The sequence below is a fragment of the Photinus pyralis genome, unplaced genomic scaffold, assembly GCF_008802855.1.
Source record: "Photinus pyralis isolate 1611_PpyrPB1 unplaced genomic scaffold, Ppyr1.3 Ppyr1.4_LG1, whole genome shotgun sequence".
In the NCBI taxonomy this organism is placed as follows: Eukaryota; Metazoa; Arthropoda; class Insecta; order Coleoptera; family Lampyridae; genus Photinus; species Photinus pyralis.
Window position 1 is genome coordinate 42,554,915 of NW_022170249.1, and position 16,174 is coordinate 42,571,088.

A 16,174-nucleotide genomic window follows, 5' to 3' on the forward strand; every position below is an offset into this window, starting at 1 on the left:
ATTATAAACTGCGTCACGCAATAACCAAGTGATAAAATGATAAGAATGCGCATTTTATGCACAAGGTTTTAGTGACGTTCGTGTATGCGTTATTGTCATTACGTCCTTTCTGGATGTTCAGTGTGGTTTTTCTTTGACTTTTTCTCTACCATTTCACTACAAAAGTCAGACACTTGCGCAATGCGCACATTCTCATGATAATTCATAAGCAAACGACAAAATGATCGTTCTAGGATGGTGATCTTTATCCAAAGGTATACCAAATTCAAGCATAAAAGACCACAAAAATAAAACCTTACGACGACACAATATAAAAGGTGTAGGTACTTTACATATTCATCACTCACTTTTAGCCTTTATATTTCTTATGTTGTATTCTATGCGACGTACCTATTTGAATATAGTTTCTAAAGAAGAAGCGTAGCTGGAGAACACATTTACATACTCTCCCTTTTTGTAGATTCATATAATATTTAATGAAGCATAATACGCAATTAGTTTAGTAATTAAATTGTGACGGTAAATTAACTTAAACGGCAATTAAACACTACGACGTGGCGACGGCGGTTTAATCAGTAACAATACCTAACGCTCAAAATGCTATTCGAGGGAACAATTTCCGACCTACCCATTGAAAACCACTTTCAACATTTTCATTCCGAACGCGTTTTTGTGTAACAGACAGCTTGTTCAAATTAGGTGAAATGCTCTTACGTCACTAGATTCGAGCTTTTGTGTCCTTAGTTCCGTATTTTCTTAGTCATAAAATATGAGGCTCTTCGTTGATGCAGTTTCTAAATGCAAATTTTGACGATATTCGTTCATTGATGTTCGAGAGTTTGTGCATATGTAGCACGGGAAATTAATTTAAACTTGTAACGAACGTAGCAGATGCTTCCATTCAATTCCAAAATGTACAGTAATAACTTACACAGTGGGTTTAAGCTTGTTTGAATTTCGGGTTACGCTGGTAAATCACACGTAATTTGTTGCATTAGCATATGTTACACAGTAATTAAGCTACCTTTTTGTACCGTACGTCCCTACAACTATGCACGTAAAAGTAAACTTCATTTTAACCCCAAAAGAGACGTCCCTCAAGCTGGCACAAATCGGCGAATGTTTTATTATTTTAAGCTTTTTAACGATACTAATTTCAATTTTTGAGCTTGAATAAAATTTTCATATATAATACCATAAGTAAACCTCTCGCCAGGAAAGATTGCCGGTCACCGAACACTTGATCCCGGTCTACAATCGTATGTTTTTCTAAAGATGTGAGCGACTTCCGGGATAGTATCGTGTCAGTGTTGAACAAAATGACTTTTCGTTCAACATTGGCACGGTCCTATTCCGGAAGTCGCTCGCATCTTAAGAAAAACATAGATTGTAGATCGACACAAGGTGTGCTGTGACCGGCAATCTTTCCTGGCGAGAGTTATAGTCGAAGTATTGTCGAATATTTTTGAGGTGCTGTCACGAATGCTAGTTACGCTGATTAATACCACGAGCGCTTGCGCGAGTGGTATTACAAAGCGTAACTAGCGTGAGTGGAGCAGCAGCTCAAAAGTAATCTACAAATACTTCGACTACGAATGGTATTCGGAGGACTATTCAATGAATCAAAAGAAAAATTAAGCATAATTACCCACGCGAATGTATTTCCATGACAACAATAAACGTCAAAATAAATTACGGAAGTTGCTTTTCATTCTGCTATTGCTATTCGAACTTTTGTGCTCCAAGCTAATTCGTTATGAGTGATCAAATTAAAAGATGTGGTGATAAGTCGGTTGTCGAAATTGATTACCAAACTAAGAAGAATGTTCCGATTAATCCGAAAAAATTTCGCGACATTTCACTGGTGGAAGTTTGACAAATGTCATTGAATAATCGCATTAAATTGTCATATATAATACCATAAGTAGTCGAAGTATTGTCGAATATTTTTGAGGTGCTGTCACGAATGCTAGTTACGCTGATTAAAAGCGTAACTAGAATGAGTGGAGCAGCAGCTCAAAAATAATCTACAAATACTTCGACTACGAATGGTATTCGGAGGACTATTCAATGAATCAAAAGAAAAATTAAGCATAATGACCCCCGCGAATGTATTTCCATGACAACAATAAACGTCAAAATAAATTACGGAAGTTGCTTTTCATTTTGCTATTGATTCTATTCGAACTTTTGTGCTCCAAGCTAATTCGGGATGAGTGATTAAATTAAAAGATGTGGTGATAAGTCGGTTGTCGAAATTGATTAACAAACTAAGAAGAATGTTCCGGTTAATACGACAAGATTTCGCGTCATTTCACTGCTGGAAGTTTGACAAATGTCATTGAATAATCGCATTGAATTGTCAATATCACAAGAGCATACAAAATAATCGATTATACTACCGAATAACGAGACGAAAGATCCGAAAGACCACGAGACCGAAGGTCGAGTGGTGTTTCAACGGATTATTCGTCGAGTTACGAGGTAGTATAAAAATTATTTTGTAATGCTCGAGTGGTATTCGACACGATTATATAATGAATAGAATTTTATTTTGACAGTTATTGTTATTGTCATCAAATATAGTGTATACTAGATTTGACTTTAAATGACATAGCGAAAACACCAAATCGATTATATCACGTCGTCAAGGGTATAATCGCTTATTAATGCATTGGTATCTAAGGAAAGTGGAAGTTTTGATTGGCTCAATGTCGTATGAATGATATAATCGCTGAAATACCACACGTGAAATTATCGCTGAAATACCACACGTGCAATTATCACTATAATTCGTTCCCATTGGCGCAGCAATTTGAAATCGAGACATTTCACTGGCTGAAATGTGACAAATGTTAGATGAATTGAATAGTCACTTATAATTGTACAAGAGGTTTGTATTTTACCGAGTAAATTTGGATTGTTTAGGTAATGAAAATCTGTTGCCTAGCAATTAGAGTTCAATTGCTAGAAGGAAACAGATTTGAATTTCAACAACCCAAATTTACTCAGTTTAAATACAAACCTCGAGTGTAATTCGGCAGGACAATTTAACGAACAAGAAATTCACCAAACTAATCAATTATGGGCAGACGTCAAAGTAGTCATATGGGAAAGGATAATACGATAATTGGTTCGAAAATGTGATAGTGATAAAAACACTAGTGCATTTGTCGCTGGAAAAGTTGCAGGTAACTTTTGCCGCTGTCAAAGTGACAATTGCACTGCGGCTTATGCGATTTTTTATACATGAGTTGAATTGTCATATATAATACCATAAGTAGTCGAAGTATTGTCGAATATTTTTGAGGTGCTGTCACGAATGCTAGTTACGCTGATTAATACCACGAGCGCTTGCGCGAGTGGAATTAAAAAGCGTAACTAGCATGAGTGGAGCAGCAGCTCAAAAATAATCTACAAATACTTCGACTACGAATGGTATTCGGAGGACTATTCAATGAATCAAACGAAAAATTAAGCATATACAGGGTGATTCCTATAGTACCTGCCACCGTTTGGGAGCGTATAGGGGGTGCCTAGGGGAGTATTTGATATAGGACACTTGGGGTCGGAAATCTAAAATAAGGGCGCCAGAACCAAATTTATCTTCTGGAATTTCACGCCTGTATGTAGGCAACCCAACCGACCGACGTTTCGCGCGGAGCGATGCAGAGCGAGTTAGCGCGAGGAAGCGACATGGGAGGGAAGGAGGGAAAACGACAGTCAAAAGCAATAACGTTTACAAATGTTCAACGTGGCCACCGTTGTTCTCAATGCACTTCCTACATCTAGCCAACTATTATTATACTATTGCCATAGTGTTTATTCACTTGATACGCGTCGTTGCAGACGGGATTTCGTGGGTTTAAACAAAATTCTGATCAAGTGTCAGCCACACATCGCCGCCTGAGATCGCTCCGTGTGCACCGCCGGCCGGTTGGGTTGCGCGAAATTCCAGAAGGTAAATTTGGCTCTGGCACCCTTATTTTAGATTTCCGACCCCAAGTGTCCTATATCAAAATACTCCCCTACGCACCACCTACACGCTCCCAAACGGTGGCAGGTACTATAGGAATCACCCTGTATACCCACGCGAATGTATTTCCATGACAACAATAAACGTCAAAATAAATTAACGGAAGTTGTTTTTCATTTTGCTATTGATTCTATTCGAACTTTTGTGCTCCAAGCTAATTCGTTATAAGTGATTAAATTAAAAGATGTGGTGATAAGTCGGTTGTCGAAATTGATTAACAAACTAAGAAGAATGTTCCGGTTAATACGACAAAATTTCGCGTCATTTCACTGGTGGAAGTTTGACAAATGTCATTGAATAATCGCATTGAATTGTCGCTGAAATACCACACGTGTAATTATCGCTGAAATACCACACGTGCAATTATCACTATAATTCGTTCCCATTGGCCCAACAATTTGAAATCTCGACATTCCACTGGTCGAAATGTGACAAATGTTAGATGAATTGAATAGTCACGTCAACTTGACAAATAAGAGCTCAAAATTTAGGAATAAATGCATATTTGTGAGGTTTTTAACGATTATTTTGAGCTTCAAACTAGTGTTTGTACCTATTCCTCAAAACACTATCTTCACATAATAAAACATCGCAGGTTTTGACAATTGTCTCTCTCGCCCTGCTTTAAACCGATTAGATTAGGTATGGAAGTAATGCAAATGAACTTACGTCTGGAAGGAAAAGGAAAGTTGTGTCTTTTGTGTAAAATTTAGACCTAATTAATTAATTCCTTATTAAAACCTGACAAATTTGAGAACTCGAACTCGCCCAGTTAAAACAAAAAAGATAACGTCAAAAATAAGTGTGTAAATACAGAGATTATGCAAACAGTAAACGAGGAAAGCGGAAAAGCAGAAATTGAAAATGAAGAAAATTTGAAACCGAGGGCCGACCACATTGTTTGCGGATTCGGACTTAATTAAACAATGATACTGCAATGGAAATGAAATGAAAACAGAACTTCGAAGGCTACTGAACTAATTACACCTAATATGCAGAATGCAACCAAAACTTACTCTGAAAACGATGAACCAAAAAAACAACTGTTATTACTACAATCGACATGTTCCAAAAATGTTGTTTTAAACATTCTGCTATTATTGTTTGACTGGCATAGAAAGCGCTTGTAAAGATCTGAATTTTCTAAAACGTACCCCTACTACTAAAATGGTGCCGCAACTACGATTTGGAGTTTACAAAGCACAGTTGTCACTTTTTGCAAATATGGTTAAGTACCAATCTTGCAAGCAAACTCTGTTTTCTTGTTTTCTTAACTTTTATAACGAGTAGTTACTGTTTACTTTAAAATTGATCAAAATATAGGTTGCATCCACTAACTCAATCGAATCGAACAATTTAGATCTTGCCGGTACCAAATCCAGCTTTCTTGTACTCCTTACAAAAAATCTGATTTCGGTGGACCTCCCTCAACATAGGAAATCACTAGTTGATTTCGTCGATAATGAAACTCAAAAATGCATCATGATGGTTGAGTATAGTTATATTGAATAATTTTTATACAATAGGTACCTCTAATTCGTATCCATCACATGGAAATTGCATTGACTCAAAATTCGTATTCGTGAAGTATATTCTAGCAAAATACATGTACTCTACAGTCATCGCTGCTTGACTCCTCTTCCATTAATACTTTTTCACGCTAAATAAGCTAATTTCGAAGGCGTAACTTTTTAGCGCAGACGATCTGCACTCTCAAACGATCGCTATTCGCGTAACTCTGCCTTTCAAGTTACCGAGTACAAATGCCGATACAGTCTCAACGCAACAAGACGGCTCGTCTCCACCCGCATGCCTCGATAGCTTCCGCAGCTACAGAGGAGGCATCAAGGCCCGGAAATGGACTACTGCTCCAGGCACTACAAAGGGAGGGAAGCAAGATTCGTTAGAGGTAATCACTCCCGTAACGGCACTGGAGACGAGGAGAAAATTGTTTACCTGAAACCGTCAAGAAAATCTAAATTTCAGGGCTATTTTGACATTAGAAAGTTGACCTTTACCTGACTAGTACTGTAATATTTTTGCCTGACTCCCATTACAGTCCTAGTACATGCAAAATAACAATTATATCGTTCATTGAACAAGTTAGTCAATCAACGATTGGATAATTATAATGCATGTTATTAATATATACCTACACAAAAGAGAATGGTTTTTTAATTACTAACAATTAATGGAATATGTATGGAAGTAATTATTCCTTTAGTTTTGCGCCAGTCATTAAAAGGTTTGTACACCTTTTCGTACCTCTTTCTTGACTTTGTGGGGAGCGAATATTGCACTACGGCGGCCGCAGCTTCGGCTACATTATAACAACGTCTCGCGTAGGTACTCTTCTTCACTGATACCTGCTTTTGTACCTAGTTATAAAGACTGTATAGTTGAAAAGTACAAAGCATAAACTGCAAACTGCATTAAAAATGACACTGATTGTTTTAATTATTTTGAAATCTCTATGGAAACAATTAAATAAAGTGATTTTGACATGCGTGATTAGGTATCAAAATTTCACACATATGAATAATTTAATTTGGAAAAGTTATCTACATGTTGCGGTTTCAGGTAAAATTTTATATATAATACGTCATGAAAGTGAGTCCACCTAACTTGGAGGCATTAAAGAGATACTCGGACGCTGCGCGTCCTCGTACTTTTCAATAAGCCTCCGCGTCATGTAAACGACCACTTTCATGACTTATTATGTAAATAACTATTTTGGTTGCCTAACAATTTTACTTGCTCAAGAGGTTTGAATTTTACTGAGTAAATTTGAGTTGTTTAGGTATTGAAAATCTGTTGCTTAGCAATTATACGATGTTACGTTCCTTTTTTTTCGTTCAGTTTGTCGTTAGTTTTGTCGCCTTCGAAACCCCTTTATAAGTTTTATTTTGATTTTATTTTAGGTTAGGATTTATATTTAGTTTTAGAATTAGGGATTTTTGTTTGGGTTTCATTGGTGGTTGTATACCAGTGGCGTACCATTCTATAGTATTCATTTTATTTCTTTTAGGACTGTAAGTTACGTTTGGAATTCGCCGTATGTATTTTTTTTGTATCTGTGATGCCGTTTTTACCCTCGTCCTATTTTTTTTGGCTCTTTAATCTTTTCCTTATGATTTTCTGCTCATTTATCTTTCACCTGCTTTCTACGTTTTGTGTCGCTTCTTTGGTTTCCTCTGTAGCGTCCTCTATCGTTTGTGTATTGTATTAATTTTTCCCGCTTTACGTTTATTTTCCCGCCTTTTTGTTATTTACACCTCCCTACCAAAAAAAAGGAACGAAAACTATTAAGAGAGTGACATACACAAAACTGGAAAGGAAGCAACATTAACTTTCATCTTCATATTCATCACAAGTAATTTTCAGGTCTTTTTACATTCCATATCCCACAGTCCTGATTGTTATCGTCTTTGAGCTGGTATGTCCACGGCGACACTTTCTTTGCAATTATAAACGGGCCAATATAACGAGGGGCCAGTTTGTAAGAAAAGTAACGGGCAGCATCAGAAATGGGAAAATTCCTTCGCCAGACTTGTTGGCCTAAATCAAATTGGACATCTCTACGACGCAGATTGTAGACATTACGAGTTCGTTCAGCACATTTGATAAGTTCCTTCTTAACATCTTGGTATACCTTTGCAAGAATTGCGGCTCGTGAAGTGGGGTCGTTATTTGGGTTGACTACATCGGGTGCTAAATTTACAGGGCTGGAATGATACGTGCCATTAGAATTATTTCACGTCCAAAGTTTAGGAAATAAGGAGTTAATTTAGTGGTTTCACTTACTGAGGTACGCATCGCGCAAGCAACTGTTTGTAACATCGGCTTCCAATTGCGGTGGTCTCCTTTTACATACGAAGCTGGTTTTCAATGTCCGATGTTGCCGCTCGCAGGCATTGGCTTGAGGGTGATATAAAGCTGTGTACGATATCTTGACACTGTATTCTTGAGCAAGCTTCTTGAACTCGTTGCCAGTAAACTGTTTTCCATTATCGCATATAACGTTACGAGGCGCGCCAAACAGTAAGAATACGTTGTCCTCCAGTAATTCACAGATGATTTTAGAAGTTGCTGATCGCATTGGGAAAAAGAGACAAAATTTTGAGAATTTGTCCATTATCGACAGTATGTAACAATGGCCTGACTTCGATCTTGGCAGGGGTCCAACAACATCAATGCACACAATCTCCCAGGGCTTTGAAACCTCTTGCGTACCAGCCATTAATCCGGAGGGTGGTTTCAGTTCGACTTTATAAGTTTGGCATATTTTGCACTGTTTTATGTAATGAGTGACATCGCTTTTCAGTTTGGGCCAAAAGTATCGTTGGGTGACTCGACGATAAGTCTTGTATATACCGCAGTGACCACTAGTAGGACTGTCATGGAGCTGCTGAAGAATTTCTCTTCGTTGGGACTTGGGTACAACGATCTTCCACTCATCACCTGGATTCCCTAAATTCTGATACTTGTCCTTGCATCGTTTGTACAGTAGTTTCCCATCATAAGATCATAATGGATACTTGAGAGGATCCTTTTTGATTCGGTCGATCATCCTCGATATCCAAGGATCTTGACGATGTTCCACTTCTGCAATAATCGGTACACCTCTCGATAATGTATCAGGTACGATGTTGTCCTTACCCTTACGGTGAATGATGTTAAAATCGTATTGTTGTAGAATGTAGCCTAACGCTCCACCGGGTTAATCGGCCAGACGGTTCCTTAAGACTATGAAGCCAAAGTAAAGGAAAATGATCCGTGATGACGGTGAATTCGGTAGCTTCTACATAGGGTCTAAATTTTTCTATCGCCCAGACAACGGCCAAGCATTCTTTTTCGGTTGTACTAAATTTTCTCTCAGATGTGGAGAGAGAGCGGCTAATATAGCTTATTACTTTTTCTCCTTCATCAGTAGACTGGGTCAATACTGCACCAAGACCATAATCACTGGCATCTGTCTGGATCACAAATGGCAAATCGAAATTGGGACACGATATAATTGGAGCTGATATAAGATGTTCCTTTATCTTGCGCCAGGCATCTTCGCATTCTGTAGACCACTCAAACTTCACATTCTTTTGCATAAGCCGGGATATAGGTGCTACTAGTGTTGAGAAGTCCGGTATAAATCTCCTGTACCAACCGGCCATTCCCAAAAGACGTCGTGCAGTGGATATATTTTCAGGAGTTGGGATTTGCAGAATGGCTGACACCTTATCTGGATCGACATGAAGCCCATCCTTGTCGACGACATAGCCCAAGTATTTCATTTCGTGCACACAAAATTGACATTTATCTCTACGTACCGTAAGACCAGCACGTTTTAATCGATTGAATACTTCTTGGACTACTTCAAGATGCTTTTCAAAGGTTTGGGTGATGATTACCACGTCGTCTAGATATACAAAAACAAAAGGTTCGAGGTCCATTCCCAAAACACCATCGATTAATCTTTGCCATGTTGCGCAGCTGTTATGCAAAACGAATGGCATTCTGCAGAATTCGAATAGCCCACGACCAGGTACTGTAAAAGCAGTTATGGGTCGCGAACCATTGGGACTTGCCAATACGCGCTCTTAATATCCAGCGAAGTCAAGTACTTGGCATCTCTCAATTTGTTCAATGTGTGTGACACGAACGGAAGAGGAAAAGCATCCCGTTCGGTGACCTTATTTACCTTCCGGTAGTCGACACAGAAGCGATAACTCCCATCCTTCTTCTTGACCATCACGATCGGTGATGACCATGGACTGCTTGACGGTCGTACTACACCCTTGGCCAACATATCATCCAATTCTGCATTAACGATCTTCTGCAACGCTGGTGAGATTGGGTAAAAACGTTGCTTGATCGGCTCTGCCTTGGTTCTAATTTTATGCTCGACCAAAGACGTACATCCCAATTCATCTGGCATATCTGTAAAGATTTTAGAGATCAGGTCGTCTAGATGCAACTTCTGATCGACAGTCAAGTGCTCGCTAGATGTTATGGAACTAATCTGTTGTAATGATTCGGGATTATCAGTAAAGGTCCAAAGGCCACGACGAAGATCGGGTACGATTCCCATATTTCTCCAGAAGTCTGCACCAAGAATTAAAGCATAGGATACAGCGGGCACAACCATAGCGTTGATGATCTTCACCTTACCTTGCAGGCAGATCGGTAACTCATAAAATCCAAGAACTGAACAGCTGTTTCCATTAGCAACAGTACACGTCATATTCTTGCATGGCTTAAGGGGTAAATTAAGTGCTGTTAATTTGTTATATCCTTGACTTCCGACTAAGGTAACAGAGGCTCCGGAATCTAACAATCCCAAGAAGGGCTGTCCAAATATGGTCACATTGAGGTATGGTCGCTCATCACCGATGACGTTGTCCAATACATAATTAATTTGAATTTGTAGATGAACGGGTAAGGAAGTTGAGACCGATGACAATATCTCGGGATTCACATCTGGGTCTGCGAGTGAATCCGATTCTCGTTTCCCAAAACGCCACCTATCGCACATTTTGGGCAGGTTTTCACGGTTACGTTTTGATGGCCGCATTTAAAGCAATACCTTCGTTTTGGTTGACCACAATTTCGCGCTGTATGATTCGGTGACTGACAGTTCCAGCAGTTAATGGGTGCGCATTCCGGGGTCCAAAACGGGTTTGTTGATGCTGAACTGATTGGAGGAATTTGGGCAGACGTATCCACAGCATGTGTTTGTATTGAGGGCCTGTGGTATGCTAAGTCAGGTTCTAGTAATAAACGATAATTCGTAGGAGGTGGTTTAAAGATGTTTGCTCTAGCATAGGACTCTTCTACTGCTTGACATAATCGAGTGAGCTCTTCAATGGAGTACACAGCATGTAAGGCTATTTGGTTGTTAATTCGTGGTAGTAGGTTCCTCTTAATCATCTGTACACGGGTGGCTTCGGACGGCTTCCTAGTGAAACGGTTAAAGAGGTTTTCCATTGCAGAAATGTTCTCTGGATCTCATCCTGCAATGCCAATTCATATCCGTATGGTAGGAAAGCTGCTCTCAACTTGATCTCCAATTCTTGCCAAGAATTGATAGTGTTGCGTACGGATCGAAACCAAAGAAGTGCACTACCAGTGAACAATTCAGCCGCTGATCGAAATACCTGGTCTTTTGTTACACCCCTTGAAGAACACATCTCAGTCACTCGTTCGATGAATGCTGTGACACTGGAATTGCCATCGTAGGTCAGTTTCCACTTATAAATGCAAGGATCCTTCTTAGCGATAGCACACGTATTTCTACGGATGCCTGAATTGAGGAAAGGGTTTAATGATTGCTCACGAACATCTCTATTGTTGACAAATAATGAACTAGATGCCTCTTCGACTTCTCGTGTGAAATTAACATGTGGGGAGACATTAAGGGCACTAAATTCTGGAAACAACACATTATCTTCATCTAAAGGGTTAGCTGCCATAGGATTGGGTTCATCCAAAAGGGTTTGATGAGCCTGTGCAATTTCTGCAGTAGGTGTCTCATATAAATCTGTTACGTCATTGATCATTTGCGATGCTTTACACAAAAGATTGCTTTTTCTGCTTTCAGTATCAGTTTCAGGTGCAACAGTTGAAATGTTATTTAATCTTCCGATAACATGTAATAATCGCGAATTGATCCTTTTAAACTCATTTACCTTATTCTCATTATTAAAATTAGTAATGCATAACTGTAATTCATTAAGCTTTTGATCGCAAATCATCAACTCACGCTGTAGATCTAATCTTTCTGTGAATCTGGTAAAAGATTGGCGATATTTTTCACATTTTAATATACCTCGTAATTTACTACGTTTGTTAGCAACTGTGTTATCAGAAAGTGTCGTTAACCCTCTGATCATTAGCTCGTAGGACAATTCGTCCGACAACAATCTGTTAATATCCATGTCAAACATTAATTATTTAATACCTGAACCCACGAAAACAATAACATATATAATTGTAAACATTCACAGAGATAAAATAGTATTTTAGAGAGGGTTGGGGCTCCACACGTTGAGGGGCCAGAAAATGTAACGTGGTCAAGGACGCAGAGTAAACGGGGCACAAAATAAGTCAGGGAAGCAAGGAACAAAAATCCCTAATTCTAAAACTAAATATAAATAACCTAAAATAAAATCAAAATAAAACTTATAAAGGGGTTTCGAAGGCGACAAAACTAACGACAAACTGAACGAAAAAAAAGGAACGTAACAACGAGAAGCTGGAGGATTTTTAGGTTGACAGTTTTTCGAGTCATATTGTTAAAGGTTGAATTTGAATAACACAAATTTACTCGGTTTAAATACAAACTCGAGTGTAATTCGGAAAGACAATGAAATGAACAAAAAAATTTACCAGCAATGATCAAACATAGGGCATGCATGCAGCAAATGAAGGGAGCAAACGCGCTGAAAAAAAACATTGCCAAAGGATTTCTCAAACTCTGGCAACCAGTTGGTGACCAACAGTTCTGATGATGGACATTCTCCATCAGCTCCAAAAACTCAATGTATACCCTGATAACTGTAAATAACTGATATTGGCTTTACGGCTGGCCACTAGAAAGGAGTGTATTTGATCAGATAAATTTGAAGAATTTATATGCTCTGTGGCCTCGTCGAAGCAATCCTCAGAGGGTACGCTAGAAAAAATGTTTACGATGTCAAATGTCGAGGATGTCATCTTTAAATTTGAAAGTTGATCTAATGATAACTCCATATTTATTTTGTTCTGTTCATATTTTTACATATTTAACAACGGCACCGTTGCAAGTGTTTACAGATTGGTTTGTACTGTCAGCCACTTGAACAAATGGTTCGTGAACAAAAGAAGAGGGTGTTTAAAAGATGATGTGCCATGAAAATGAAAAACGTTCCCAACAAGCAATGCAATAATTAAAATTGTAGTAGGGCGTAATATCTCCTTCTAAAATCAAAAGAAATAAGATTGTCAAAGTTAGATAAACGATTTGTCGACTTTTCGGTAAAACCTCTTATGCTCCATAAGTTACACAACGAAATTGATTTGTAGCGAAACTTTAACGAAAACCAAAATGACGACAATTACTTAGCCAACTACAAAAACCACCAAAACTTCGTTATATTAATAAATCTTTTCGAAAAAAAATCAAATTACTTGCCGCAGCGATAAACGTGAGGATCGATGCGATGAGTTAAATTTGCTGTAACCATTGAATGACTTATTTCAAGGATGGAACGTTTTGACATTTCCGACAAACGCTGCGATAATTACCACCAGTAAATTCTGTTAAAATTACTACAAGCTAAAGTGCGGCGTGCGGAGACTCGAGAAATTTAACGTAGTATGACAATGGAAATGGCTATGTAGTTTATATCGATCGGGAAAATGGGTTCAGAACGCAGACTGCTTGGCTATCAGTTTTCTCTCAGTCTCGGCGTATAGGATTGACGTTGACCTCGTTTTTCACTCACAACTTTTCTTTTACTATACTCGCATCGTACTACGTACCCTTTATTACTTTTTTTAATACAAGATTGAATTAATTACAACGAAAGTGACCTTATTATATAAGGTTTTACGAAATCTGCCGACTTATTTTCAAAAACCTTTTTCCTATTATCTTATGAAGGCCCCTACCTAAATAGAATACTTTGAGGAAGCGTATCCGAGAATCTTTGTAAAGCTTACCTTGAATTAATTTCCTGCAAGCCTTAAAAATAGATGCATATTTCATCTGTATGTTTTCAGTTAAATTAGAAGAGTTCTTCACTTACCTATAAAGTTTAAATAAAAGTACCGACAAGATCTTCAATTCGATTCCGCAAACATTATTGTGTTCAATTCCTGCAAAATCTTTGTAATTTTCTCCTTTCATTTTCATCCCCAATTCTGTTGTCTTAATTATTCAAGTTGCATATTTTATTTCTATTAATTAATATTATTCTATTATATGCTTTATTAGCCACGTTGCTGATGATGCTATAATAGTCTAAGAGCCAGCGACACACAACCCTACGTCATCGCGGAATTCAACAAAAATATTATTAATAAGTAGGTTTGAAAGAGAAAAAAACAAAACCGCCATGTCTGCCAGGCATATCCTGTGCTTATTGTTGCTAATTAATTAATTAAGTGTACATAAAAAATAGGTTACTTACGTCATGACGGAATTGGAAAAAAAAATATATGGGATTATTGCTGGCAACGAGCACATCACGTAAACATATGTGTGCCAGCCGATTCCCCGTGCTGAATACATGTCTGCCGGGCGCGAAAGGGGTATAAAAAATAGTCGCGCTTACGTCATCACGGAATTTAGCGAAATTTTTTTTAAAAAGTAGATAATGTCTGCCCTGACAATACTACATATGTCTGCCGGGCAAATTCCTGTGCCAAAGTAATGTCTGCCACTTTTTATGACGCGACTTTTGGTCACGAATCATGTCATTTGATGTTAATAAAAATGCGGTTTTCATTGCTTTTTCGAGTGAATTTCTACATTGACTAGTAAGGGAGATGGGCCTGTACGAGGATGGTGTCAGTTTGTTTTTATTTGTTTTCAGGATAGGTATTATAAGGGCTTCTTTCCATTCTTCTGGGTAGTTGTGTTGTTCTAGTATGGTATTGTATATTTTCAAGAGAAGGTTTTTCCCTGTTGGTGGAAGATGTTTAATCATTTCGACGTGTATATTATCGGCGCCAGGGGTCGAGCAGCGGGTGTTATTAATTGCTCTGTCTACCTCTACCATTGTTATTGGGGTGTTATATGGTTCTAGGTTTTGTGATTCAAAGTTTACTAGTTTTTCGGTTTCTTGTTTATATGTGTTAAACTTGTCGCTGTGTTGTTTGTTGCTAGATACTCTTTCGTAATATTGAGCTAATTCATTGACTACTTCATTCGGGTTTATGGTAATGTCGTTGTTTATTCCTAGGGCAGCAATTGTGTTACTTGGTCGGTGACCACGTAGTTTCCTGATACCGGGTGAATCATTAGAACTGATGTCAGTTTGAATTTCGCGCGTACAATTCTAGTGTTTTTTACGGGATAGAATTGGCGATGATATATTTTTAGTTATTTTACTAATTCTTATAGTCTAAGTTCTTATTAGTCACCAGTGCCGTCGTTATTTCGTTAATTTGTTGTAGTTTTTAATTTACTTTTTCAATCTGTATTATCAAACAGTTCTGTCCAAAACTACGTTGTAAATTCAAGAATTTGTTGAGGTAAGTAATTAAATAACGGTTAAATTAGACTAATGTGCATTTGTAGGTTAAAAATCCCCTTCTTGAGGATCCTCCAGTCCTGTCCAGAGCAGTTTATGGAAGGAAGAGTGTCCCGATCTTATTATTTCTTATAAAGCATTTGCCAATCATAAGAAACGAATCTTTGATCGATTTGAAAACAAGAATTGCATTTGCAAAGAAGAAAAAACAGGTCATCCATTACTAAGAAACGATGAAGTGGTCGAAGACAAAGAATGGAAGCGAGTTTAAGAAAATCAATCCGTTAGTTAAGTGCCCAAGCTGGTAAGTGGTACACGTAGAATGAATATTATACCTACTAACTTTATTTTCTAATTACAGGAGTGTCTTATGCAACATGCCAACGAATTTTGCATAAAGATCTACGAATACATACACCCGTACCAGGTTTCTGTTCTACTGCAACTGCCACGCTCTTGATTATGAGAATCGACGTAATTATTGTGATTGATTTAATAACAACGACTTATTTGTAAATTAAAAATAAATTATTACTCCTTGGAGAGTGATTGTACATACACCACTGGAATTAGGCAAATGATAATCTATTATTACCAACCATTAAAAATTTTTGTTTTGCGGGAAATTCAAACTGTCATCAGTTCTAATGAATCACCCGGTATTATCCCATAGGGTTTTGGTAGGCGTGTTGTTATTTATGGATAATACGAACAGTTTCCATGTTTCTTTTTTTCTAGTTTTTATTAGTAGTCTAGTTTGGGCATTAATTCTTTTATATTGTATGAGGGTTTCCAGGTTCTTGTACTCTCGAAAGGTTTTTAGTGCTTTTTTTCGTTTTTGTAGGTAGGATTCGACCTCTTTTTCCACCAAGGTGGATTTTTTACTTGGATAGGTTTTTTTTCTATC

The 16,174-nt window shown here is 37.9% G+C and overlaps 1 long non-coding RNA gene across 1 annotated transcript; it reads left to right on the forward strand.

Moving 5' to 3' along the window:
• Positions 1 to 15,147: 15,147 nt before the first annotated feature.
• LOC116167525 lies at positions 15,148 to 15,809 on the forward strand. Its single transcript, XR_004144560.1, has 3 exons — positions 15,148 to 15,268; positions 15,315 to 15,571; positions 15,629 to 15,809. It is a non-coding gene; the product is annotated as an uncharacterized LOC116167525 (long non-coding RNA).
• The last annotated feature ends 365 nt before the right edge of the window (positions 15,810 to 16,174 follow it).